The 26,757-nt window shown below is 38.1% G+C and overlaps 1 long non-coding RNA gene across 1 annotated transcript in view; it reads right to left on the reverse strand.

Moving 5' to 3' along the window:
- The window catches only part of LOC102159091, a 186,964-nt gene continuing 161,186 nt past the window's right edge, over positions 980-26,757 (reverse strand). The window contains exon 6 of the long non-coding RNA XR_002345851.1: positions 980-1,372. This is a non-coding gene — a long non-coding RNA (uncharacterized LOC102159091). The remainder of the gene's footprint in view (positions 1,373-26,757) is intronic.

Consider the following 26,757-nt stretch of genomic DNA (forward strand, 5'->3'; position numbering starts at 1 on the left):
GCACTGCGGTACATGCCAGGCACAGAGTGTCTATGTAGCCATCCCTCAATAAAATCCTTGGGTAATTAGTCTCTAGTGAGCTTTCAAGGTTACAAAAAAAAAAAAAAATTCAGAGATGTCACAATTTGATGCTCAAGCCCATCCTGTGTGACTCCACTGGGGGAGGAATTTTGGAAGCTTGTGACTGATTTTATCTAGACTTTGCTTCATGCACCTTTTCCTTTGCTCATTTTGCTTCATCTCCTTTCACTGTAGCAAATCACCATCACATGAGAGAATCTGCTGGAGTCTCATGAGCCCTTCTAGTGACTCACCGTATCTAGGGGTGATCTTAGGACCTGTAACACAGTGTCACTTCCAGGCTTTTTTTCCTCTCTCATGACAAGTATCACTGCTCCAGCAAGAGGCTGCTCTGCCTTCTGGGTCTCATAGTGAAGGTGACATGACAGAGTCAGAGCCAACCTGCAAGTGACTAACATGAGCAAAAAGTAAACCTCAGAGACTGTAAGCCTTTAAGATTTTGAAGTTTCCATGACCACAATAAAAACCTAAGTGATACATTTGCATAGTTCTTTCATGTTCCCCAAACACTGTCTCACATTATTTACTTTGACTATCCAAAAACCATATGAAGTGTGGAGGCCAGTGATGATATTTCCACGCTAGAGACCAGATGGATCCTTATCATATTCCCCAATAACATATGACATTAAATAAATAAATCTCTATTCGGTGTAAAGCATAGTTCCATGGAGTTGCTCATGTAAAAAGCAGATGGACAGCAAATTAGTCACTGCAAGCTGGAGCACTCACAGTCATGATTTTCTATTTGACATTTCTATTAGTATTTATTCATTTGTTTTTGGGTTTCTGCTTTTAGGTTTACTTCTGTCCATAGGCACAGGTGTCTTTCCAGGCCTCTGGCTGTTCATCAGTTTAATCTTTCTTGTTGTTAAGTTCCTTTGAGATGATCTCATAGGACTGCTAAATTAGATTTGATTTATGTCAAATGGCCTATATTGTGAACAATAGTCAAACATAAATCTTAAATTTGGTGAAACTCAATTTATTCATTATCTATTGATATATGACAAATTACTCCAAAATATATTGGCTTAGAACAATAAGAACTTTAGTCAGTCAGGAATTCAAAATCCTTAGCTGAGTGGTTCTGGTTCAGGACTTCTCATCAGTTTGCAGTCAAGATTTTGTCCAAGGCTGCAATCATCTTCAGGCTGGAGATGCTGTTTTACAGTGGCTTGTTTGGATGGTTAACAAGTTAGTGTTGTCTGTTGCCAAAAGGCCTCAGTTCCTCACCACAGGTGTTTTGACAGGGCAGCTTGAGTGTCCTCATAGTGTCACAACTGGCTTCCTTGAATGATCCAAAAGAAAATACAGAGGAATCCACAGTGCCTTTTATGACTTTATCCCAGAAGTCATATACCATCCATTCTACCACATCTTTTTTTTTTCTTTTTTTTTTTTTTTTGTCTTTTTAGGGCCACACCTGCAGCATATGGAGGTTCCCAGGCTAGGGGTCTAATCATTGCTGTACACCACAGCCACAGCAACACGGGATCCAAGCTGCGTCTGTAACCTACACCACAGCTCATGGCAATGCCGGATCCTTAACCCACTGAGTGAGGCCAAGGATTGAACCTGCAACCTCATAGTTCTTACTTGGATTCATTAACCACTAAGCCACAACGGGAACTCCTCACATCTTAAAAGTGTGTCACTAAGTCTGGCTCACATGAAAAGGAGAGAAATTAGACCCTATTTTTTTTCTTTTTTTTTTTGGCCATGCTCACAACATGTAGAAGTTCCTGGGCCAGGGACTAAACCCATGTCACAGAAGTTACCTGAGCTGTAGTAGTGTAAATGCTGGATTCTTAACCCACTGGGCCGCCAGGGAAATCCCTAGACTCCATATTTTGAAAAGAGAAGTGTCAAAGAATCTGTGCACATATGTTAAAACCATCATATCCAAGGAGGTAATTATTACTGTTCATCAGTATGTTCAGTTCTCCCTCACTCTGGGCATTGAATTTCCTCCCCCCTCATACTGGAGGCGGGGGGCAGGGGAATGTGACTAGATCTGGCCAATGCACTGTGAGTAAATTACTCAATAAATATTTCTGGAAAATTGGCTACTTTTATGGAAAAAGATAAGCTGTTATTACTTTATGTCATTCACAAAAATAACATGCAGATGAATTTAACAGGTAAAGAAGAAAATCAGTAATACAAAAACTTTCAAAATTAATAATATTTTATGACACTGGAGAAGAATTTCTTAAACAGGTCACAGCAAATATAAAGATAAAATTTCTCTTCAATAAAAGATGTAACCAACAAAGTAAAAGATAAGACACAAATCAGAAGATGTGTGCAACCCACCTAATTAGCAAAGAATCCAAGGTATGTATAGAAGTAACAGAAAAACATAAGGAAAACAAACCATAAAAATAAACTGCATGTGATAAGACAAATCACAGAAGAGGAGATGAATGATGTTAAATGTCACTAGTTAATCAGGGAAGTTCATGCGAGTCCATTTCACACTTGTCACAATGGCAAAAATTAATAAATCTGAGAACACAAACTTTCATCAGGTAGCAATTGCTGGTATAGATATAAATTGGTATAAGCACGATGGAGAGCAATAGAACAAGAGCCAAAAAGATTTAAAATGTTAGGTAGTCTATGACCCAGAAATTCTACTTCTATTTCTACCTTCTTTACCTTGGGAGAAGAAGACATATGTGCACATGGAGACATATGCAAGGAGCTCACTAAAGTATTTATTGTTTAGAATAAGAAGAACCTGGAAATAGCTTGAACATTTCTCAAATGTAAAGTGGAATATAACACAGCACTTAAAATAAATGAACTAGATCTCCAGGTACCAACGTGGCAAATATACCATCTCGGTAAAAATCTCAAAAACCAATAATGAGTAAAAAAAAAATCAACTGTAAAATTGTATTCATAATATGATCCAGCTTATGTAAATTTTAAAACATGTAAAACAATACCATATAGTGTTACTGAATAAAGACATACGTAGAAAATATTAAAAACCCTGTATGCATTTCAAGGTTGAGGTTATGTCTCAGGAAAAAAAACAGGTAAAAGGATTGGGAAGTGGAAGAGGAGCAGTTTTCTGTATCAGGTGTATCTTTTCTATTTTTTTATGTTAATTTATTTTTATTTTTTATATACTGATTTTTTTTCCATTATAGCTGGTTTACAGTGTTCTGCCAATTTTCCACTGTACAGCATGGTAACTGTTTTCTATTTTTTAAAAAAGAGATGTAAAACAGATATAGCAGAAGGCTTAATACTGGTAGTAAATCCAGGTTATTGTTATTTTCCATACTTTTCAGTGTGTTTGAAGAATTTCAAAGTTGAAGACTAAAATTTTATTTGAAGAAAACTACTGTACTAGATTATCTCCATCTCTTATTGCTTTAAAAATCTGTGATTCTCATGGGTAATCCTAGATCACAATGAGTGAATCACAAGATCCCAGGCTTTTAAAATTAACCTACATTAGCAACTCCAACAGAGGAATGAATAAAGAAGATATGGTACATATATACAATGGAATATTATTCAGCCATAAAAAGAATGAAATAATGCTATTTGCAGCAACATGGTTGGACCTAGAGATTATCATTCTGAGTGAAGCAAGTCAGACAGAGAAATACAAATATCATATGATATCACTTATAGGTGGAATTTAATTTTTAAAAATGATACAAAAAATCTTATAAAATTGAAACAAACTCACAGATTTCAAAACCAATCTTATGTTATCATAGGGGAAATCACTGGAGGGAAGGAAGAATTGGGAGGGTGGGAATAGCATATACACACTACTGTATAAAACAGATGATTAACAAGGACCTACTCTACAGCACAGGAAAATCTACTCAATAGTTTGTAATAACCTATGTGGGAAAAAAAGAATGGATATATTTATATATATGACTGATTCACTCTCTTGTACATCTGAAACTAATACAACACTGTAAGTCAACTATACTCGAACAAAATTAAATTCTACGAAAAGAATTCTGTATATGACATACCAAAACTACAGTCCCCAGAGCAAGACTCACTGATGCCTGTAGCCCAGGAAAGTCCTCAGGTGTCTCAAAGTCCTGTCCCTTTATAATAAGATAGTGCCATTTTCTTGGTTCTGGAAAATATCAAATTATTTATGTGTCTCCTCAAAGGAACCAAAATGGTTTGTACTCTTCTGAGTGTTTCCAACTGATAGAATAAAAAGTCTTTGTTTCAAAAGAGATTAAGTTGGGGGTATTTGATTCCCTCTTTCCTACAAAACCAATCCTAACACATTTGAATTTTTTAAGAATGAAAAATACACATAAATCTTCATCATATCCTAGTTTCCCAGGAAGGTTTTGGAGTGAGTAGAAAATGTGAATTTTACTTTGATTGTAACGATCACTTCCTGGACACAGCTGGATTAAAAAAAAAAAAAACCATAAAATTGCTTAAATTAAAAAAAAAAAAACTCCAACAGCTAGTTTTGCTGACAAGAAAAAAGTCCAACTTTCTCTCCCAGGAAAGAATCTTGTTATATTTCTAACCACATTTCTGGGCTGGATGGGAATGAATAGTATAGATAAGCCTCCAATCTTCCAGATGCTTATCCTGAATAAATCTCCAAACATGAAGGACCTGCCTGGGAGTTAATCTTTTCAGCCTTCAGCTTGAGTTGGCCAATAATGAACAATAAACTAGAAAGCTGATTCATTTCCCAGTCTTTCCCCTCATTATTGTACAATACCAAGAGCAACACTAATTTGATCTACAATGTTTCTGCATTGGCTGAGACTGCACCTGTGAATGAGTGTGTACATGTATATGTTGTCCAAAAAATTCTTCTCCATCCAAAGACTCAGAATTGCTCTTTCTTGGTGACAGAGGTTTGCAAGCCTCCACAATATGGACTGTGTTTTGGATCTGGACCAAATAACCAGGGAAGAAATTATTGAATTATCCTAGTCATAAACTGTCCATTCTAATGAGCCCAAACCTCATGATTATTTCTTTAAATATCTTTCTTCTATTTGGTCCTCATTCATGTGTTCAATAACAAATCAATATTTAGTGAGTACCTACTCCAGACAGACTCTATAGGAGGTATGTCAGTCAAGCCTATGGGATGATAAAGCAACATGCCGTTTTCTGTTTTTTTATATCAGTTAAGCTGCAGGAAAATTAAGCCACAGAATTCTTAGTGAAAGATATGATTTCAGTCCTATTTTCTGATCCCTGGTAATACTGGTGGTGATAACTCTCCATCACTGTAGTCAATGTACAGCCAGTAACTCAGCAAAATTAGACAGAATGTGACAACAAGAGGGAATCAAAATGATTTATAAAGCAAGAATTCATCACATTTTCGGGAAAACCTACAGAGTATCCTGAAATGAAAACCATTAGAAGGAAAATGCATTTCATTAGCCTGGTTTTCTAAGGACAGTTAGGTTATAAAACCAGCTTTCCTGGTTTTAATCCTTTTCCTCCATCCTCTGTCATATATCCTCATGTTCTTATGGGTGGTCCATGACTGTCTTGGAATCTTTATGAGAAGGGAGTAAAAGGAAACTTCAAACATTTTTTTGGAATACAATGGATTATACTGGACCCCTCACTTATTTCCCCTAGGAAATTTCAACAGAAACTCACACCTCCACTTACCTTACAAACACATTTTGTATGATTATACAGTGACTATATGAGTCCATATGCAGTACAGTCATATGAGGCCATATATAGTACTATATTATGGTATTAATTCTCAGACTGTCACCACACTCATGACACTAACAATGGAAGATTGACATTTTATGTGTGTTTGTATGGGTGTATGGGGGTGTATGTGTGTGTGTGTGTTTAACGTGTGTATCCATGCATGGAGAGAGACAGACAGAAAGAGAGAAAGAAAAAAAGAAATAGGAAAATAATAAGGGGGAAACAATTGGAAACAAATAAAACAATAGAAATCCTTCATGAATTATTATATATGTCAGTTAAAATTGATGGTAGAAATTTCACCATGAAGTGAAAAGAGAAAGAGCTGGAAATGACTTCTTTTTTAAATAAATGAACTAAACGGAAAAAGAGCTGATAGTACTTCTTAACCACAGAAAGAGTTGTTAAATTATCAATAAGATTATAATTCTATGAATAAAGTGGTCTGAGAAATGATCTTTACATATGGTTTGATATGACAACATTGCCAACACCATGGAGGGTTTCAGTGGGTTCTCCTCCCTTGGCCCATGGTAGTCAGCCCTCTACATCCCCAGCTCTGCATCTGAGGATCTAACAAACTGGATCAAAAATGTATTTTAAAAATTCCAGAAATTTCCAAAAAGCAAAACTTGAAATTCCTGCAAGCTGGGCAACTATTTACACAGCATTTAGGCTGTATTAGGTATTACAAGTACTCTAGAAATGACTCAAAGTATATGGGAAGATATATGCAAACACTAAGACATTTTATATAAGGGGCTTGAGCATCCAAGGATTTTGATATCCACAGTGGTATCCTGGACCCAATCCCCCACAGATGCAAGGGATGACTGTACTTCAAGATTGTTTTCAGAATTATCTGAAGCCTATAAACTGTTCTGTTTTCTGGCTCTAATATCAGAACAATGATAAGAAAATCCTGAATCTGCAAGTTAAAAGGGAGATCACATCCTAGTAGAAAAACTATAGAATAATCAATACTGTAACACAATGAAAATATGGAAGAGCAAGGAAAAGTTGATAATACCCTCAATTATTTTAGAAAATTATAATAATTTTAAAACTACTAATCACAATTTCTGCAATATAGCTAAAGAAATAAAGTGGAAATTTATACCATGTTATTCAAGAATAAATACTAAAAATATGCGAATCAAGTGAAAAAAGTCAATGCAAAAATAAAAAAATATCTGAATAAAGGTAAGACTAAAGGTAAAGATTATCTCTATAAAGTAAATAAAATGAGAGAAATAATGAACAAAGACAAGAGGGAGTTCTTGGAGCAGTGGCAAAAACAACATGAAAATAAACTGCCAGCAAATTAAAAAAAATAGCACAAATCTGAAAAGTTAGAAATAATAAATGGAAAATAATGTTTAGTAAAAATATTTTATAAACTCTTCATATAAATTTGAAATGCCTTGAAAAACTGAATATCATATCTGGACACATTTAGAAAAATATTACCAAAATTAATTCCAGGAAGCTAAAATTGACTACTTACATTTAAGAATCTTATCAGATTCTTGACTAGGAACCATGAGATTGTGGGTTCGATCCCTGGTCTTGCTCAGTGGGTTAAGGATCCGGCGTTGCTATGAGCTGTGGTGTAGGTCACAGACATGGCTACATGGCTCAGATCCCACATTACTGTGGCTCTGGCATAATAAGCTGGTGGCTGCAGCTCCGATTGGACCCCTAGCCTGGGAACCTCCATATGCCGTGAGTGTGGCTCTAGAAAAGACAAAAAAAAAAAAAGAATCTTATCTGATTCTGATGATTCTGATGAGTCTGATAGAAACTTGCCCTCTAATGAGAAAAGTCCAGAAATTTCTTTTAAAAATTAAAAAGCTGATTATATCTGTCAGTGGAACAGATCATTTTGTTGTTATTTACATTGTTTCAGAACATAGTGAAAGTCTCAAAATAATTTTTCCTAAAGAAGCACAAAACTAAAACCCAAACTTAACAAAAATACTCCACATAAAGACTGCAAACCAATCTCATTAATAATGAATAACAATGAAAATGCTCTAAATTTAGAAAACTCAGCAAATACATTTCAGTAGCACATTTAAAGATCAATATACTATAAACAAGTAACAAGGTTTTATTTGGAAAGATAAGCAAGATTTTTGGAAACCAGCAATAAGGAACCAGCTAATATAATTTACCATAATAGGTAAAGCAAAAAATTTTATCATTTTTGTAGGTAACAAAAAAATTATTATTTAGTAAAATTCAAAAATTCTGGCTAAATCTGGAAAACACCCTTTAACACTTGGTATATATTTGATAACAGATTTACTAGAAGCCTACAGTAAACAGTCTTTTAATGGTTAAACATCAACAGCTTATCCATTAAAGTCAAGAACAAGGTAAACTTTTTAAAGATATTGTTTTCAACCCTGTTCTAAAAGTACCAATTAATTAAATTATCTAAGTGGGAAAAAAATAAAGAGTTTTAGAGGAAATGAGTGGGAAAATTATCTATAGATGATATGGTTGTTATGTGAACAACCCCAGAAAGAAAGAAAGAAAGAAAGAAAGAAAGAAAGAAAGAAAGAAAGAAAGAAGGAAGGAAGGAAGGAAGGAAGGAAGGAAGGAAGGAAGGAAGGAAAAGAAAAGAAGGAAGGAAAGAAGGAAGGAAGAAGGAAAGAAGGAGGGAAGGAAAAGAAAAGAAGGAAGGAAAGAAGGAAGGAAGAAGGAAAGAAGGAGGGAAGGAAAAGAAAAGGAAGGAAAGAAGGAAGGAAGAAGGAAAGAAGGAGGGAGGAAGAAGGAAAGAGAAAGAAAGAAAAAGAGGAGGGAGGATAAGAGAGGAGAAAATTGGGGTAGAAAAGAAAGAGAATGAGAGAAAGAAAGAAGGAAGGAGAGAAGCAAGGAAAGAAAGCACAAAACATTTCAAGTAGTTGTTACGAAACTGGTATCCTAAAAATCCAATAGCTTTCCTGTATAAAAATACTATAAACATTTGAAAAACAAATACAACTTGGTAATTTTTTTTAAAATGGGTAGGGAACCTCAAAACTTTCTTATACACACAGAAATACGAGCTAATAGAAATATATATGTATTCTTGGTTTAAAATAGTCAATAATAAATATTACAGTTTCCTATAAATTAATCTGATTATTTGGTATAATGCCATTAATAACAACATTTTTGGTAGAGAGACTAACAATTTTTCAACTTTAATTTCTGGAGAACATTAAGCTAAGTGAAGTAAGCCAGACACAAAAGAAAAATACTATATAATCTCATTTATATGCAGTATCTAAAAAAGTTAATTCATAGAAGCAAAGAGTAGAACAATGGTTACCAGCAGGGAAGTAGGGAAAATGGAGAGATGATCAAAGGGTACAAAGTTGCAATTGCGTCCGATGGGTAAATTACAGAGATCTAATGTGCAGCAAGGTGACTACTGTTGATAATATTGTATTATATACTGGGAATTTGCTAAAGAATAGATACCAAGTACTTTCACCACACACACACACACACACGCACACGCACACACACGATAATCATGTGAGGGGATGGATACGTTAATTACTTCACTATGTGCATGTATTTCAAGACATCACTTTGTATATCTCAAGTATATGCGATTTTTATATTTAAAATGAAGTTTTATTGGAAAAAATATGAGAAAAGTCAGAAAATTCTGGGAAAAAAAAAAGAACACTAATGAGTGGGCAGGAGTGGGAAGCAGAGGGGAGCCTAGAAAGCCAGACTATGGAGTGGTTACAAAGAATCCAGAAATGTAAACTTGTTAGCTATTTAAAGTAAGATTAAGCTAAATTCCTTCTTCACTTTTTATATCAAACCAAATTTCAATCAGTTTAAACTTTGTAGGAAAAAAATAATGGAAGTATTACCACAGTAAAGGATATATCCCAATTTTCCCAAACTCTGACATTGAAAAACTTTTTTAATCAAGACCAGAAAATCCAGAAACCATAAGAGAATATGATGATAAATTAGCCCTCATGAAAATTTAAAACTTTTGTGTGGTTGAAAACCAAACAGTATAAACAAGGACAAAAGCTAAAAAACAAATTGAGGGAGAATATTTGCAAAAGTAAAAGGCTCTTCTTAAACTATAAAACTTTCCTAAAATTCAATAAGGAAAATAACTATAATCCTTTAGAAAAATATAGATTTATAGATTAATAAGCACTTCACTGAAAAAGAAACACATATGGCTTATAAGCAGATGGAAGGATGCCCAATCCTTTCCATAAATAAATGCAAATTAAAGCAAAATAAAGACAGCATTTTTTAGCCGCCAGATTGGCAATTGCTTGATAGTACACAGTTTTGGCAAAGCTGTGAGGAAAATGCCATTATCACACATTGGCAGTGGGTGTACACAGTGTCATATCTCCTTTGGAAGACAATTTGACAGTATTGATGAAAGCTGAAAGTATACATCCCCTCCTACTCAGAACTTTTGATCTTGAAGAATTTATCCTACAAACTTTCACACGTGTACAATTGTGAGTGCACACACACACAAAGAAAGCTTTGCAGCATAGTTTGCCATATTAAAAAATTAAAACAACTGGGAACAACGTAAGCATTAATAAAGTTAGAGGGTTAAGTGGGCGTGAGCTATAGGACTCTACTGCCTGGGCTAGTATCTGGATGGTTCAAGACTTACTAGCCCAGTGACCCTGAACAAGCTCCTTAAGCTCTCTGTGTCTTAGTGTCTTTTAATTGTAAGGTGGTACTAAAAGAAGTATCAATTTCACAGAGCAGTTGTTGAGAATGAATGAATAAATACATATTAAGTACTTATGACACAATATGTATATGTATATGTATTACAATATTTTAATATTGTAATATTTTAAAAATTACATTTGCAATATTGTGATATTTTAAAAATGTAATGTTTTCAATTATTTTAAATTGTCATACTTTAAAATTATTTTAAAAACAGTGTAAGTTTTTTTTTTTTTTTTTTAATCCTCATGGATACTAGTTGGGTTCATAACCCACTGAGCCACAATGGGAACTCCAATGTAAGTTCATTGTTGATATGAAAAAAATCTCCAGGATATATTGTGACATTCAAAAACAACAAGATAAAGAACAGAATGGATCTTGTGCTATGTCCAAAAAGATATGTTCACATAAATCTTCAAAATGATATGTAAACATCTAAATGTATCCCACATGCCTCACAGGATGCACAAGAAACTGCTGATGGTTGTTGCCTGTGGGGAAAAGGTTCAAGATCTGAGGTCAAAAAGCAGATATTTTGATGTGTACTTTTATGTGGCTTGACATTTTTACCTTGGGACTACATTAATTTTATAATTTAAATATCTAGGTTGTTATTTTTTTTAAAGAAACTGAAAAAAAGAGGTAGTTAATGAGGTCCTCACATTAACCTTTAAGTAAGCTATTAAAGTTTATTAAAAGTTGAAACCATTTTAAATTATATTAATATTGTACAATTCTGTTATTGCTCAGTTATTTTCAAGAGGAAAATGAAAATGAATAGGATAGACAGGACATAGTATCTGTATTCATTTCTATTACTCTGTAACAAATGACCACAAACAAAACAACACGCCCTTATTATTTCATGGCTTCCATAGGTCAGGATTCTAGGCTCAGCTTACTTGCTGGCTGAATGCTCTGCTCAGGATCACACAAGGCTAGTATTAAGGTATTGACTGGACCAAGTTCTCATCAGGAACTTGAGTTCTTTCTCCTAAGCTCATTCAGGTTGTTGGAAAAAATGTCTTCTTGGAGGTAGAATGCTTAAGGTCTTGCTAGCCGTTGGCTATAAACTGTTCTTAGCTCCTACGGGACTCCCTAGGTCCTGCCACAGTGCTCCACAGTATTCAGCATACTTCTTCTAGGCCAGCAGGATAAGCTCTCATGCTGGTCTCCTAAGAAGGAGTCTTATATGATAGTACATAATCACAGGAGTGACATTCCCGCACCTCTGATGTAGAATGTTTCCTAATCAAAGGAGTGACATCCCTTTGCCATACTCTATTGGGCAGAAGTAACAACGAGTCCATCCTGCATTCAGAGGGGAAGGATTACACAGATGTGACTCACTGGGGTCATCTTAGGATGTGTCTGCTTTAGCAAGCCACCTGGGAGATCAGTCAGGAAAGTGTGAGAAGTATTGCCTATTCAAGATGCTACAAGGGATGAAATAAACTAATTTAATGTTATGTACTTAACAGATGAAGACAATATCAACATCTGGCAGAGCCTTTAGTGCGAGGATATTGGTTGATATGCTCTTTGGTAGTTAGAAAACGGTAAGTGAATATTTTAGTGGATGAAAAATATTTGGATGGCCATGTTCCACAAAAAGTTCATAAACTGTTTAAATTTTTGCCTTCTAACCTATGCCAGCAGGTACATTTTAAAACAAACACACACATATAAAAAGGCCATGCTTCCACAAAGTATCTATTTTCTACTGCAACTCAAATCTGACATTTAGATATAATCCCTCTGGGAAATTCTTGGTTTTTTTAAATGTTATTTCTTCAAACTCCAACATTCAGAAGCTGGCAGCCACCTGTTCAGAAATAGGTAGGGAGATAATATCCAAGGGCATAAGTTCTTATAGGCTATTGGGTCTCCTGACCCCTTCCTCATTTCCTGTGCAGTCACCTCCAGAGACATGTCCTTTTCTTCAGCCACTAAATTTATTTGAGAAAGATTAGAATTATCAAGTTCAACTGAGCCCTGGGGGACCTGATTAGCAGCCTTCCCAGAATTAAGTATCACTTTTTTCTTTAGAAGATGGTTTTAAAATACTGATTAAATTCTTTCTGTAGAGAATTATTATAGGCTGGTTAATAATTTTTTTTATTTATATGTGTAATTTAAATATCTACATAACTTACCCTTGAGAACTACAGAAAGCACAGGCTGAAAGAGGCCAAGCATTTCAAGCAGAGATAGAAAGGAAATATACATAGACTTCAGCAAATGAGAACACTTCCATATGAGGTTTTTCTTCCTGTTTTTCCAATAGTGAACAAAGTCTGAGAGCTAAGGGCTGTTTGAAGGCCCGGTAACAGCTGAGATCAGAGAATCTAATCCATATGAACGCCAGTCTATCACTTAGACAAAAACAATGATTGCACTACTTGGAAATAAAGATGAAATTTGGGTGAAACTCCAAGATAAAGCCAAGACATCAGCTGTACCTAAATTATCTTTAAATAATCCTTAAATAAAATTCAAATGCATGGGATGGACTGGGAGTATGGGGTTGGCAAATGAAAACTAGTACATTTAGAATGGATAAGCAATGATGTTCTACTGCATAGCACAGCCAACTATATCCAATCTCTTGGGATAGACCATGACAGAAGATAATATAAGAAAAGGAATGCATACACACACACACACACACACACACACACACACACACACACACATATAACCAGTCATATATATTACTGGGTGGGTCACTTTGCTGTATAGCAGAAATTGGCACATTATAAATCAACTATAATAAAAAATAATTTTGAAAATTCAAATGCTCAGCTTGCTTATTGCTGGGTCTTCAATAAATGGAAGCACGCAACCTGAAAATGCCATTTGCAGTGAATTTTCTCCATAGATTCCTCCTCATATTACCTGAGTTAAAACTCAACTCTTCCCTATTAGCCCTTTGACCTTAGGTGGGTTACTTATAATCTGTAACGCTGGGGTAACTGTACAACCTATAAAGTTCTCCAAAGTTAAGGAGATATTGTATCCAATTATTATTATTATTATTATTATTATTATTATTTTGTCTTTTTTGCCATTTTTAGGGCCGCTCCTGCGGCACATGGAGGTTCCCAGGCTAGGGGTCGAGTCGGATCTGTAGCTGCTGACCTACACCAAAGCCACAGCAACGTGGGATCCCAGCCGCATCTGCAACCTACACCATAGCTCACGGCAACGCCACACCCTTAACCCACTGAGCAAGGCCAAGGATCAAACCCACAACCTCATGGTTCCTAGTCAGATTCGCTAACCACTGAGCCACGACGGGAACTCCATGCATCCAACTATTTTTAACACAGTCCTTCCTATGTACATAGTAAGTCCTCATTAAGTGCTATTATTAATAACACAATACAGAAAAAATGATTAAGTCAGAAGCTCTTATGAACAAGTCTCTGCTGTCTATTAACAAGGTATATATAATATACATAAGTATATATAATATATATAAGTATATATAATCTTTGTGGGTTTGATAGGAATCAATTTGGGGCTGGAAATACAAAATAACATAATGCTGATGTAAACATTTCTCTCTATGTAAAAATGCTGCTCTTCTTTAAAGGCTACCTCCATTTTATACAACCTCCCCTCAAAAATTATTTTCTAAAGTTTTGCTTCATGACTGTTAAAATGGTCCAAAGAGAATTTTTAGGAGGCAACATATCTGAGTCAGAGAAGAAAGACACACAGAGCCACCTCTTACTCCTGGTGAGAAAACTGCTTGCAAAGTAATACGTATTATTAGTTTGATTTGCTGTCTTCTTAATCCCATTTTACCTAGTTTGAGTTCCTCTAGAGTCCTGTCTATCTCCTCTCCGTTTCTTCCTCTCTGTGCTCTTACGCATGCTCAGTATTTCCCTCTCCCCACCTCCTCTCGCACCACCCCCTCCCTTGCTGTCTGGAGCTGAGCAGCAGCAGCTCCACAAACTCTACACTCTCTCTTTCTCAACCCCTTTGGATTTGATCCTCTCATTATTGAAATGCAGTGTCTTTTGCTCACACCTAAGGTAGATATTAACATTTTTATTGAAAACCAAAGTAATTCACTTACTCTGCATATTCTCCACTGCTGTAAATGACAGAAGACACCCTCTTGCCAAGTGTAGTCATTTCAGAGGCTTTATTATGTTTAAGAAGAAAAAGGTCCAGGTTAAAATGAAGTTAACAGATTTGCAGAAGGGCATGTGTCTACACACAAGAAAGTGTTTCCCTTTCTGACACACTCCACTGCCGAACTCTGTGATCTCACTCCACACAGCTGCCTGTCAAAACTCCAGGTCTAAACTCCTGGTGCTTTGGAACAACTATTTTGGGGGACCAGAAAGTCTCCCATTTTATGCACATTGCCCAGGGCAATTTCCAATATTCTACTTCTTTCAACTGTGTATTTTCTGAGCCCAGGAATAATCAGGGAAACCACAATCTAGGTTCATGTTCAAAAACCGAAGGGCCCAACTACAGGTACTTGCTGGCCTCTGGGGGTAAACAAACTCTTTCTGCATGGCTCTGGGAAGCAACCCTCAGAGGCTACCCTCAGAGACCTCCCTGTTCTACTGGTCTGAATTAAATAGTGACAAAAAGGCACCCTCAGTATCATCACTAATTTAAGGGGTGTCAGGTTTGATGAAATGACCCTGGACATATGGCAGACCCCTGAATATTAGGCCTATCTCAGGGACCTTCACTCCACACCAGCTAAAGTGATATAAAACACCTTAACTAAATACATTCCCCTATTCTCAGTATCTTCCTTGGTCTAGTAAGAAGAGGACTGAACTGGAATTCAGGAGACTTGGATTCTGATATTCCCAGAGCACTGCCTGGCTTTGAACTTTCTTCTGAAATTCAAGGTTCTTGACAGAGATACAATGAGTATAAAAATACCCAACCAATCTATTTGAATATATATGATGAGCAAATAGATAATTCATAAAAAGCTTCCGATAAAATATAAAAATAATAAATAATGAAAAAGGCCACATGAGATTTTTTTAGTCTTCACTCCAAAGCCCTATTCAGAATCTAAAAAGTACTTGAAAGCCAGGAGATAAGCCTAGAATCTCCTCATTATACCCACCAGGCATCCTCATACACCCAGTAGTACCTGCAGAGATTCTGAACCCCAGCACAGGGAAAGACGGACCAGTGCCTGAGAAAGTTCTTGTCACATGCCTAATCAGGAGGGAGATGATGCTGTTGGTCTAGGAGAATTTATGCAGTTACGGTCACGGTCAAAATACATAGTCTATTCTTTCCCTCATTTTTCCACACTTCCTGCAGACAATTACACAACTCCGTCCTGGTCTTTGAAGTTATGAAGATAAGACTTTCCAGATAATGTCTATCGAATTTAGGTACAGACAGGATGAGTACACACTTGGCTTTTCTATAAGATATGAGATTATTCTGAAAATAAACACAAGCTAGAAGATGTGGAGGATCCAGGAACAAAGATGAGACTTCTCCTAAGGGAAATCTACCAAACATGCAGAAGGAGGATATGGAGAAAGATATGAAGACTTCAGTGTCACCATTCATGCTTTAGAGATGCTTAGTCCTGGAATGAGACCTAATGAAAGACCAGACTTTGAATGTAAACAGTTTCCCTTGCAGCTCAGGGCAACTATGGTTATTAAATGGGCTTGCTGATTATGAAACATCTCAGAAGAGCCTACATCTCTCATTCAGGTTCCTTTCATTCACAAAGGTATAGATACAGACCCTAATAGAGCACTGTAATTTGGACTATTCCCAGAACCCTCATGCTCACTATATGCAGAACTATATTCATGGAGTTCCCAGTGGCCTAGCAATTAAGAATCCAGTGTTGCCACTGCTTTGGTGAAAGTTTGATCCCTGGCCCAGGAACTTCTGCATGATGCAGATAAGGCCAAAAACAGAAAAAAAAGAACTATACTGTTTATCCCCCATCTCATACCTTCCTCTCCTCACTACCACAAAACCTGCTGAGTTTTTTACCACATCCCCAACTGCCTAAATGAAAAAAATAAAATAGAAAAAATAAACTTCAACTTCATGTTTCCAAATGCAATCAGGCATCAGAGCCTCATGAGCTAAACTCTAAAATACACCTTGATTTCTATTTAACTTTTCTTCCCAATACAACTAATATTTTAGTTAAGACTGCAAACATTCCTGACTTTGTTAACTGGAATCTAAGCTGTCATGGTACAGAAACTGCATTACTATTTCTATATCATGGAGAGAGAACAAGAGCTTCAGGTTAATCTAAAACATGCTGCCAATGATAAGATAAATGTAGATTTCAGAAATAATAAAATGTGGGGAAACAAAGAATATGTTATAGAACATATAATAATATGTACTACTTTTCCACCTCCTAATTTTTCTTTCATCCATTCCTGCCCTCCATTACATTCACATTCCTCTAGAATGTTCTTTCAATAAAAGGACCACAGTTCTGTCTTTCCTGCTACAGACACATCAAGTTATTCTCTATGCATTCAGGATAAATCCTACAACATCGGCACAACGTACAAAGCCCTGCTGATCTCTCCAGCTCCTGACACTACTCTTACTCTCAGCTCCGACCACGCAGAGCCACCTCCAAATTCTGAACACAGGGAAAAGAAGTTCTATCCAAATCTCCCATTTTTGCACATACTCTTCCTTATACCAAAATGATCTTCTCAGCCTTTCTAGCCCCTCCTCGACCGACCTTCAGGTCTCAGCCAGCTCAAAATGGCATTTCCTCCAGAAGCTTCTTCTGCCTTTCAGAACAGGACTGAAACAGATGTCTCCTCTGTGTTGTGCTCCCATAACACCCTGTGCTTAGCACACATCACACCTCTGGAAATTGCCTCTTTTTCCAATTGTCTCTCCAGAGAGTCCTTGAGATCAGGGACTGTCCTGTACACTAGCACATCCCGAGCGCCTCACATGGTGCCTGACACCCAGGTATTTGCTTGACACTGACGACACCTAAGGAACCAGTGAGAGGTTACCAGCCAAATAATTACACCAGCCACAGGATTTTCCTTAAAAGAATCCACAGTTGCTTAGCCATCAACCACCTGAATCAAACACCAAATCCTTATCAAAAGTTTTTCATCAAGGAAAATACACTGTGAATTACAATCATATGCTCGGCTAGAGTTAGACGCTATTGTGCTTTTAGGTTGACCATCCTGGAGTTGGAGAGAGAAAACTAATACAGTTAGGGAGCAAGCTTGGAAACAAAACAATTGGGAAAAATCAATACAGGCTAGTGGAGAAGACTTAGCTTTGTGTGGCAGAGTATTGATACTCAGAGAAAAAAGAGGCCACTGAAAACTGGAACAGTCGTGGGAGGATTCAGTGAGGAGGATAATCTTGAGCAATCTCCAGAATGAAGGGTAGAATTTGACAGGGCACATTTGGAAAGAACTCTTCTGGGCCACTGCAAAGAGGCCCACCTGTCATTTTATTCAGTTTACACAGTCCTAGTAAATAAAAAAAAAATCTTTATCAGAAGGATTAGAATCATAGCCTTTGGGAAATATAATAGTCCAATTAATTTCAAACTCACTCTTAGTTAAATTCTTAAGCAGATTCATTCTTCTCTCTTCTCACTGTAACACAGACTTCCTCATTCCTTCTGTGTTATTTAGCTTAGGAAACCAACCTACAAAAATCCCTAAGGATAATTATTCTGCAAGTGGAGAATTTCAGCAACACTCAACAGAGCTGTACACACAGAGAGCATTTGCCTGTTTTAGCCAATGTTAGCAACCCATCAATTTCTCAGACAAAAAGTCACAGTGACCTGAAGTTGAAGAGTCACTTTGCACCACTTAGTCAAAATGACAAGCATATTCTTGGTGACATGATGTTTGAATGGTTGGTCACATGTTTGCTGAGGTGACAGCCTATGGGTCTAATTGGAACTGCAATTTCCTCCTAAAGAGCTGCTAAAACCTGCTTCTATCTCTGTCTCCCCCTCTCTACTTTAAATTTTAACAACACTTCAGTCAATGATATAGAATTCTGCTCTTATCTTAGTTTGTCAAGCTCATCACTCAGTAGAAAACTGTTGCCCTGAAGTCAGCACTGAGCCCTCGAGCCTGAGACAATAAGCAGAAGTCAAGTAGGAGACCAAAGTTGGCATGAACCACGTACAGGGATAATCAGCAATTGTGTAGGTGCAAAAAGGTATAGGTCCCCTCTTTTCTGTCTTGGTGGCTAAAATGTCATTGTTGTGAATATATCCCTGTTATGTATCAGTTCTGCAAGCGTCCATTTTTCAACACAAATTCCATTCCCATGGTCCTTAGCGTGACCCTCTCATCATTACCAGCAACGACAAATTTTTCAGTAGTCTTAAATTCATACATTCTGGTGTTTTCATAACCCTATTTTCTCATCTCATTCCTTTTACAGCTTCACTTTCAACATTCTCATCTTTCAACATACCATCCTGACAACAAATGTATAGACTATCTACTTTTACCCCGTCCTTTGACGTCTTTCTCTCCTCCCATTATTTGACTTAAATTTCATGACCTCTAACTTGGGAACCTCCATATGCCGCAGGTGTGGCCCTAAAAAGACAAAAATACCAAAAATAAATTTCATGATGAATCATTATAATCACCTCTTGGTATGCACTGTCTGGGAAACCTTGTTACCTTTATCTTCAAACAGATCTGTTGGTGACAAATTCCTTTGAACTTCTATCTGTCTGAAAATGTCTTTATAGAATACATAAATTTTTTTATTTCCCCTTAGAAAACTATACATAGAACTACCATATGACCCAGCAGCCCCACTCTTGGGCAGATATCCGGACAAAACTTCCCTTGAAAAAGACACATGCACCTGCATGTTCATTGCAGCACTATTCACAATAGCAAAGACAAGGAAACAACTCAAATGTCCATCGACAGTTGATTGCATTAAGATGATGTCATATATGTACCAATGGAATACTAGTCAGCCATAAAAAATGAAAATGTCTTTATTTTCAAGAATCTTTTTGCTGGATACAGAATTCCAAATTGAACAATTTTTACTTTGAAAACTTTGAAGATATTTTTAGTGTCCTATGGCTTGTATTATTTCTGATGGGAAGTGTACAGCAATCCCCCCCCTTTTTTTTCTGTGTATGATGCAGAGTTTTTCCCCTTACAAATATTTTAAGAATTTTATCTTCACTGATTTTCATTGTTTTGATTTTGGTAGACTTTGGTGTAGTTCTCTTTATGTTATCCTCCTTGTAGTTCATGGATCTTACTGAATTAAGTCAACTGATAATATTCATCAAGTTTGGAAATTTTGAGGCCATTTTTATTCAAATATTTTTATACTCTCTTCTCTCCACTGATTAATATTTTAGTCTGCTTTATTTTGTCTCATAGGCCACTGAGGTTCTGTTCATTTTTTGCAGACTTTTCACTTTCTCTGCTTCAATTTGAAAGCACTTTCTTTGCTTTCAATTATGTTGCTATGTCATCAAGTTCACTGTTTTTTTCTTTCCTGCATTGTTTATCTCTTTTAATCCAATTCAAAGAATTTGTCAATTTATGACACTGTGTTTTTCAGCTCTATAATTTCCATTTGGGTCTTTATTCCATTTCTCTTACTATATTTTCATTCAAAGTCTATCTTTTAAAACTCTTTTCCATCTATATTTTATTTTTAAAGTGTCTTCTAATTTTCTTTCTCCATTATGTCTGTATATATTTGTCAACTTAACATTTTCTCCTGGTAATGGGTCACATTTTATTGTTTCTCTGTATGTATTATTGTATTTTTCATTACATGCTGGGCCATTTTGAATTTTATGTTCTTGAGTGCCGGGTTCTATTTTCTTTCCGTAAAGGGTTGAACATTTTTCTGTCAGGTAGTTAAGTTATTTGTGAATCAGCTTGATTATTATGAGATTTTTTTTAAACTTCTGCTAGGGTGGGCTTAATTTAAATCTACCAGTAAGACATGAGCCTTCTGGGGGTCTTTATTGAATGTCTCAATTGTTCATTGATGACTCTCTGGCTAACTGGAATTCGAATATCTTCTAGCCTGACATAAGCTATAAGAATTGCTTCAGCATAAAGTTCTCCATTTGTTCCTTTTCTAGCATTTGTGGCTGAATATTCAGTAACACAATCAAAAGGATTCCTATACAAATCTAAAACCACTTCAGACTCCCTCAACTCTCCAATCTTTTTCTTCTCAACTCAGCGAGACTACTATGCTCTAGTTGGGTCTCTTCCCTGTACTTTGCTCCAGAAATGCCACCAGGCTGAAATCCAAGGAAAATACAGTGTTTACTTCTTTTGTTTCTTCTCTCATAAAAATCATTTTTCCACATTTTCTGATGTCAAGTGTGTGCAAACAGTTGTTTAATTCATTTATTCTAGTTTTCTTGTTGTTCATGGTAAAGTCTCATCCCAGTTACTCTAACATGTGCAGAAGCAGGTGTTCTGAGAATGTTCCTTTTTGAAGTAGGTGCTTAGAATTAGTGCCACAGTTCAAAAGCTGGGTGCCCTCATCACCAGTAAAGTGTTCAAGAGGAAACATGAGGTTAGAGTTGAATAAGTCTGAACTTGATCTCTGGTTCCACTATTTATGAGCTGTGTGATCTTGAACAAGACCGTTAACCTCTCCGTGCCTATGTCTCCTCTTCTGTATAACAGTGGTGATAATAATAGGAGCTGTAAGATTTAGATGAAATGTTATACATGGAGAACTTGCAGAGAATGCTCAAGATTATCCTCCTCACTGAATCCTCCCACGACTGTTCCAGTTTTCAGTGGCCTCTTTTTTCTCTGAGTATCAATACTCTGCCACACAAAGCTAAGTCTTCTCCACTAGCCTGTATTGATTTTTCCCAATTGTTTTGTTTCCAAGCTTGCTCCCTAACTGTATTAGTTTTCTCTCTCCAACTCCAGGATGGTCAACCTAAAAGCACAATAGCGTCTAACTCTAGCCGAGCATATGATTGTAATTCACAGTGTATTTTCCTTGATGAAAAACTTTGATAAGGATTTGGTGTTTGATTCAGGTGGTTGATGGCTAAGCAACTGTGGATTCTTTTAAGGAAAATCCTGTGGCTGGTGTAATTATTTGGCTGGTAACCTCTCACTGGTTCCTTAGGTGTCGTCAGTGTCAAGCAAATACCTGGGTGTCAGGCACCATGTGAGGCGCTCGGGATGTGCTAGTGTACAGGACAGTCCCTGATCTCAAGGACTCTCTGGAGAGACAATTGGAAAAAGAGGGGGAGGAGGACAAGATGGCGGAGGAGTAGGAGGACACGCTCGCCCTCTCCCACAAACACAACAAAAAAAGCAAATCTACAGAATAAATGACTCGCACAGAACAGCAACCAATCGCTGGCAGAGGCACCTAAACTCCAATAACGGCAAGAAATTCGTGACATTATTGGGCAGAACGGGAGAAAAGAGGAGAGTGAGAGAAGGTGAATCCGAGCGGGACGGGCGCTCCCGAAAGGGAACTGCAGAGGAGAAAGGGATCCCGCACCCTGGAAAGTCACCTACCGGACGAAAGATCAAACGAACCGGAGGAATCTCCAGATGTAGAGAAGAGTGTAGCAGTAAGTTGGAGTACGGAAAAGCCGATCAAGAACCCAATGGACCATCTGAACTACGGGCACAGTCACCAAAAATTGAGACGCCTGGGTGGGGGCTGGGCACCGAGTCCTCGCCTCCGAAGGTTAGTCCCCGGGAAAGGGCCGGGGGACGCCTGGGTGGGGGCTGGGCACCAAGACCTCGCCTCTGAAGGTTAGTCCCCGAGAGGGGGCCGGGGGACGCCTGGGTGGGGGCTGAACACCGAGACCTCGCCTCCGAAGGTTAATCACTGAGAAAGGGCTGGGGGATGCCTGGGGGGGGGGCTGGGCACCGAGACCTCGCCGACGAAGGTTAGTCCCCGAGAAAGGGCCGGGGGGCGCCGCCTGGGTGGGGGCTGGGCACCGAGACCTCGGCTCCAGAGATTAGTCCCCGGGCTAGGGGGGCGGGGCAGAGCGGAAACTGCTTGGGAGGTCTAGAAACCATTTGACGGGGCAGAGACTGCCTGGGAGACTAGAAAACAAAGCTGTCGCAGAGGAAGGGAGCAATACTCCAGGGGCGGGGAAGTGGAAAGCCACATCAGAGGGAACCTGGGAGAAAAGCCTGGTCTGCGCCCGTTCTGGGGAGGGGAGAAAAGAAGGGGTGGGTCCCCATAGAATACCCCCCACGCCACAGCAAGCTTACAGGCCCGCTAGCTAGCTGAAAGCTGTGCTTCCCAGTGCATCCCCTCCCCCCACCCCCACCACGCCCTACGCTCTCACAGACCTGGGGCTGCCTGCCATCCAGGAGGGCTGGCCTCAACAATTGCCTGAAGCCTACCACCGCAGGGGCTGTCCCTGCACAGGCCTGCTTGCCCTTTGGTGGGGCTACTCTTCCGCAGAGCAGCACCAAACACAACCAGCCCCTGAGAAAAGGCCTGCAGCCCAGAAAAGCTAGAACAAGCTTAGCCAGGCTGTGAATAGATCGGCCTAATTCTCGGACGGTTTTTCTGAGTCGGGTTGCCCCGGGGAGGAGCCTCTTCAGTTTCCAACGGCCCTGCTACCGGCCCAAGCCCACAGGGGATGCTCTAGTGGACCAGCTGCATAGGACTGCCAGCTCCAGGCAGGACCCCCTGCAGCCCAGAAAAGCTGCAACAAGCCTGGCCGAGCTGGGAAAAGATCTCAGATGGTTTTTCTGAGTTGGGCTGCCCTGGGGAGGAGGCTCTTGGATCTCCAACGGCCCTGCTACCCGTCCAAGCCCCCAGGGGGTGCCCCACTCCCGTGAAATAACTGCTCAGCACCACCAGCCCCCTGGAAGAGCCCCTGCAGCCCAGAAAAGCTGCAACAAGCTTGGCCAGACTGTGAAAAGATCCGCCTACATTCTCAGGCTGTCCTTCTGAGTTGGGCTACCCTAGGAAAGAGCCTCTTAGGTTCTCAGTGACCCAGATAGCTGCTCCAGCCCCCAGGGGGTGATTCACCCCTGAAGAGCAGCTGCCCAACACTGTCAACCCCCTGCAAGAACCCCACAGCCTAAAAACACCAGAGCAAGCTCTGCATGGCCAAGTGAAATCTGCTACCATCGCGGTGTGGACCTCCCAGTCCTGTCTGCCCTCAGGAAGTCCTCCTTTGCTTCAAAGAAACACTGTTAGCCCCATCAACACTCCAGAAAAGCCACACTGCCTCAAAAAAGATTGACCAACAACGCCAGCCCTCAGGAAATATTCCACGGCAGTGACAAAGCAAACACTGCCCGATAACGGAGAGGACAACTCCCTCAGGAGAAAGAAAGCAACAAGCAAGATGAAGAAGCTGAGAAACCACCCCCAGTCAAACCAACAGGAGAACTCACCTAAAACAGTCAACAATGAAACAGATCTCTGCAGTCAGACAGACCTGGAGTTCAAAAGAGAAATAGTGAAAATACTGAAGGAATTAAGAGAAGATATGAACAGTAATGCAGATACCCTCAGAAAGGAACTAGAACATATAAGGAGGAGCCAAGAAAAACTAGAGCATTCATTTGCAGAGATGCAAACTGAACTAGGGGGAGTAAAAACGAGAATGAATAATGCAGAAGAACGAATCAGTGATATGGAAGATAGAATAATGGAAATCACTCAATCTGGTCAACAGACAGAAAACCGAATCAAAAAACTGGAAAGCAATATAAGAGACCTATGGGATAATATAAAGCGGGCCAATCTACGCATAATAGGAATTCCAGAAGGAGTAGAAAAAGATAAGGGAATGGAAAATATATTTGAAGAAATTATTGCTGGAAACTTCCCAAATCTAAAGGATACTGGATTCAAGATACAAGAAGCACAGAGGGCCACAAACAAACTGAACCCAAACAGACCCACACCAAGACACATCATAATAAAAATGGCAAAAGTTAGTGATAAAGAGAGGATCCTAAAGGCAGCAAGAGAAAAGCAGAATGTTACCTACAAGGGAACCCCCATAAGAATATCAGCTGATTTCTCTACAGAAACACTACAGGCCAGGAGGGAATGGCAAGAGATATTTAAAGTGCTAAAAGGAAAAAATATGCAACCTAGAATACTCTATCCAGCAAGAATATCATTTAAAATAGAAGGGGAAATAAAAATTTTTCCCAACAAACAAAAACTTAAAGAATACAACAACACAAAACCCAGGTTAAAGGAAATATTGAAAGGGCTTCTCTAAACCAAAAAGAAAGGAAGGAAAGGGAAGAAAACAGAAAAGGAAAAAAAAAAAAGAAGAAGAAGAGGAAGAACTAGGACTGAGGAAACTGCAATCAGAGAGCAGTCACTCAAATAAGCCAGCATGCAGATTTAATCATGAACATGCTTCAAACAAAATAAAATTAAAAAGAAAAAATAAAAAAGAGTCATCAAAACCATAAAATGTGGGCAAGGGATATCAGGAGGTAAATAACCCTTTTTGTTTATATGTATGTCTCTCTTCTTAATTTTAATATAGTAATGAAGTGTTTGAACTTACAGGACCATCAGGCTAAAACACACAATTATGGGACGGGGTTAGCATACTTAAAAAAAAAGGGCAACCACAAGCCAAAACCAAATATTGCATTTGCAAAAAATGAAAACAAAAATACACTCAAGGAGATAATGACAGGAGACCATCCAACCAAAAAAAAAAAAAAAAAAAAAAAGAAAGGAAGAATGGAGAACCATAGAATCAACTGGAACACGAGGTTCAAAATGGCAATAAATAATCATCTATCAATTATCACCTTAAATGTCAATGGACTGAATGCCCCAATCAAAAGACACAGAGTGGCTGAGTGGATAAAAAGGCAAAAACCTTCAATATGCTGCCTACAAGAAACACACCTTAGGACAAAGGATACATATAGACTGAAAGTGAAAGGGTGGGGAAAAATATTTCACGCCAATAGACATGACAAAAAAGCAGGAGTCGCAACACTCATATCAGACAAAATAGACTTTAAAACAAAAGACATAAAGAAAGACAAAGAAGGACACTACTTAATGATTAAGGGATCCATCCAAGGAGAGGATGTTACTATCGTCAACATATATGCCCCAAATATAGGAGCACCCAGATACATACAACAAATATTAACAGACATAAAGGGAGATATTGATGAGAATACAATCATAGTAGGAGACCTAAATACCCCCCTCACATCAATGGACAGATCCTCTAGACAGAAAACCAATAAAGCAACAGAGATCCTAAAGGAAACAATAGAAAAGTTAGACTTCATTGATATCTTCAGGACACTACATCCAAAAAAAGCAGAATACACATTCTTCTCAAATGCTCATGGGACATTCTCAAGAATCGACCACATATTGGGACACAAAGCGAATCTCAATAAATTTAGGAGCGTAGAAATTATCTCAAGTATCTTCTCTGACCACAATGCCATGAAATTAGAAATCAACCATGGGAAAAGCAAAGAGAAAAAACCTACTCCATGGAGACTAAACAACATGCTACTAAAAAACCAATGGATCAATGAGGAAATCAAGAAGGAAATTAAAAACTACCTTGAAACAAATGATAATGAAGACACAACCTCTCAAAATCTATGGGATGCTGCAAAAGCAGTGCTCAGAGGGAAATTTATAGCAATCCAGGCCTTTCTCAAAAAAGAAGAAAGATCCCAAATTGACAACTTAACCCTCCACCTAAACGAATTAGAAAAAGAAGAACAGAAAAGTCCTAAAGTCAGCAGAAGGAAGGAAATTATAAAGATCAAAGAAGAAATCAATAAAATAGAGACTCAAAAAACAATAGAGAAAATTAATAAAACCAAGAGCTGGTTCTTTGAAAAGGTGAACAAAATTGACAAACCCCTGGCCAGACTCACTAAAAAGAGGAGAGAAAGAACCCAAATAACCAAAATTATAAATGAAAAAGGAGAAATCACAACGGATACTGCAGAAATACAAAAAACCATAAGAGAATACTATGAACAACTATATGGCAACAAGTTTGACAATCTGGAAGAAATGGACAATTTTCTAGAATACGACAGCCTGCCAAAACTGAATCAAGCAGAAACAGACCAACTGAACAGACCGATCACTAGAAATGAAATTGAAGAGGTCATAAAATCACTCCCTACAAATAAAAGTCCAGGACCAGATGGCTTCACAGGTGAATTCTATCAAACATATAAAGAGGAATTGGTA

Source organism: Sus scrofa, chromosome 7 (assembly GCF_000003025.6).
Source record: "Sus scrofa isolate TJ Tabasco breed Duroc chromosome 7, Sscrofa11.1, whole genome shotgun sequence".
In the NCBI taxonomy this organism is placed as follows: Eukaryota; Metazoa; Chordata; class Mammalia; order Artiodactyla; family Suidae; genus Sus; species Sus scrofa.